Source organism: Amblyomma mixtum, chromosome 9 (assembly GCF_055824585.1).
Source record: "Amblyomma mixtum isolate Tamu chromosome 9, ASM5582458v1, whole genome shotgun sequence".
NCBI lineage: Eukaryota > Metazoa > Arthropoda > Arachnida > Ixodida > Ixodidae > Amblyomma > Amblyomma mixtum.
In genome coordinates this window covers 65,836,158-65,839,455 of record NC_143020.1, presented here as the reverse complement: position 1 = coordinate 65,839,455, position 3,298 = coordinate 65,836,158, and positions in this window count along the sequence as shown.

Genomic DNA, 3,298 nt, shown 5'->3' with positions numbered 1-3,298 from the left:
GCCGGAAAGGGTTTTGCAACGGGAATAACACGGAGGGCGCTTGTCGAGAACCGGATGAAGGGTATATCGTAATCGTAGCCATTTGGCGCTCGTTTGTGACAGCAGCTGCGGAAACGCCCCCCGCCCGAGGAAAGATCCAGCGGAGATTGCCCCACGCGCCTGTAGCGGCGGTCTGAAGATGACTGCTTGCCGATGAACGCGTACGTGTGGGAAGATAAAAATAGTGCTCTATAAGTATGCATGTTTTCAGGTGTCCATATATCACGAAATGAAAATACCACAACCGCTGTCGCAGAGTCTCATTGCGTTCTTGCAGGGGTTCAACTCCCTCGTAAGAGGAATAAAAAATAAGCGCCAGTTCTGAAGCGTAACAGACTGCCAAAGTCACGTAGGGAACCCAAACCCGCCGCGGTTTCTCAGTGGCTAGGGCGCTCGGCTAGAGCTGGAGCTCCCCGGTTCGAACCCCGCCGCGGTGGCCGTGTTTCGATGGAGGCGAAACGCAAAAGCCGCCCGTGTGCTGTGCAATGTCAGTGCACGTAAAAGTTCCCCAGGTGGTCGAAATTATCCGGAGACCTCCACTACGGCACCTCTTTCTTCTTTCACCCCCACCTTCCTCCCTTTCCTAACGGCGCGTTTCGGGTGTCCACCGAGATATGCGAGACAGATACCGCGCCATTTCCTTACCTCGAAAGCCAATTTACCAATTTCTTTTTAATGCTTTTGATACCCTTCACTTGCTCCCAGTAAAACACTGACTGTTATTTCTGAGATGGTAGGTCAGTCTTTCTGGTCAAATAATCCTATTTTATACTACAAAGCGTACGTTAGCGTACGTCAGCTGTTTGGACTGCTCGGTTTCATTAGTATCCTCCCATGAGTCATTTCAATTCGAGAGTGAAAAAAAAATGTCCGGCGTCGGCGACCGTTAAAAGTCTCGCAATCGGAGTGGTCAGAGCAACCCACCTAGGGGGACCACCTATGTCACGTGACCTTGTGGAGTCACCACCACCTCCCCACCGGATTATTTCCACACTGACAACCGTGGCAGGTGGCAGCCAATGATTGGCCGTAAGTGATTGCTCGGGAAGGGCAACCTGGTTCGCACAAGCCCTACTGGTTGCAGCACCTGCCATTGCAGGGCAGTGGCGCATCGCTTAATCGCTGTCCCACTGACAGTTTAAAATTGGAAAATTAATTTTTGTGGAAATTTTGTGGAGTAATTGTCTCACATCTCGGCGGACACCTGAACCACGCCGTAAGAGAAGGGAGGAGGGTGGGAGTGAAAGAAGAAAGAGAGAAAAAGGCGCCGCAGTGGAGGTCTCCGGAATAATTTCTACCACCTGGGGATCTTTAACGTGTACTGACATCCCATAGCACACGGGAGCCTTTGCGTTTCGCCTCCATCGAAACGCGGCCGCCGCGGTCGGGTTCGAACCCGGGTACTCCGGCTCCATAGACGAACGCCTTAACCACTGAGCCACCGTGGCGCCAGGAGTGGTATGGGGACTACCAGGACCTATGAATGTAAAGTGAAGAATGACCTTCTGCATATATTGCAATTAACCGTTGACGATATTGCGTACATACCCTTAAGGCGGAGCTTAAGTGTTTTCTCCAGTTTTGAATAGTTTGTGCCAGGGAATCTTGTAGTGTTGTAGTGCCGTCAGGCCTCCCGACTGCTCGAGTTGTTCGTTCGTAAGTTCTTGAGCCTTCCATTTTAGACTTCGACGTAGTTATCGAATAGGGGGGGGGGGGGGCTGGTTTATTAAGTGTAAGACAGACAAGCGAAACAACAAAAATGGAGTAAAATAGAATAGCGAATTAATTATAACGATAGCACCATGGAATCACATTTCGTCTAGCTAGCTTCTCCGCCTTTCTTGTAATCAAATTCTCTCTTTCTCATTCCCTCTCTCACTCTGTCTAGGTCCAAGGGCTGTCACTTTGTTTTTTTGTTTGTTTTTTTTTCAGGTGGAGCAGTTCTTCATTATCGGCCATGAAATATACTTTGCATATGATACCTCGGTTCCGAGCGAAATGCATTGTGCAGTGGTTTTATCAAAAATAGAAAATAAATAAATCACGAAGGCATTTATTCTCACGTTTTTGACAACGATTAACCTGAGCTAATTGTACCTTCCTGATATTCTAGTCCAGGTCCCCCTTTCGAAAACAAAACATGTAGAGGACTTGTGCTCGAAAGCAAAGTCACGTAGGACAGAAAGCGCGGTGGTATTGAATTCGGTTTGTCTTGTGCCAGTGTTACCCACTTCTGGCTCCCGTTGCATGATAATGCAAACAAACCTTTACTGTAGCGATTCACTCAACCGCCACCCTTCCAGCTTCAAGAAAAATAACAGGCCGCGGTCACTTCTCCTGAACCAAAGTAGCTCAGAAATCTCATTTAGTTTCTACACAGAGCGAATGCAATGTTCAAGCAGATTTGGAAGAGACATGCGAATGGAAACGGTTATTGAGGGTGTCCTGATTTCGGCGGATGATTGTCCAACTAAGCTGTTCCGCTCTCAGCGCACATCGCACACCACCAAACACGCCTTCCTGGGCATAGTGGTGTTCTGAGCCAGTTGGTAAAGCATGTTTAAGGGAGGCGTAGCGCGAAATAAGACAGGGACGAGAGAAACACAAGACACAGGACCAGCGCTGGTCCTGTGTCTTGTGTCTCTCTCGTCTCTGTCTTATTTCGCGCTACGCCTCCCTTAAACACCCTCCTGGGGTGATTCACTCCGCCAGCACCTATTGGGCATGGATTCGCAATATTTCCCTACAGCCATAGGTGCGGCTTCTTGTTGAAAGTTGGTTCTATGTGTCACTCTATCAAAATATTAAGGCGACAGCGCTAAAAGCGCCCCCTTTTTCCAGAAAACCCGGTGTAGATGTTGTCGACGTCGACGCTGTGAGCGAAAAATCACTAGCATGGCTCTGGCAAGGGCTAGCTGGCAGCTGACTTGGCCGGGCAGAGATTGGTCGTAGGGTTGTGCGAAGTCACGTGACATGGCCGATTTGGGAGAAGTTTCCAACTCGAGCTTCTCAACTGAGATGAAATGCTGAGGGGAATCGAACCCTCCTGCTTGTCACAAAGTTCGTGCATGCCTTGCGTTTCTTTTTCTCTTGCGGGCGAGGTGGCCACGGCGCCGGTTGTTCGCAAGCATGTCGCGACGCGGTCAACGGCTAATCAGGCGTGGCTCCTATATCCAGTCAGCAGTCCAACCTCATCTTTGGCACGCGGGGTGGAGAAGTTTGTCGCTCCTCCCCCTCCGAACTTACGGAGAGTGCAGTG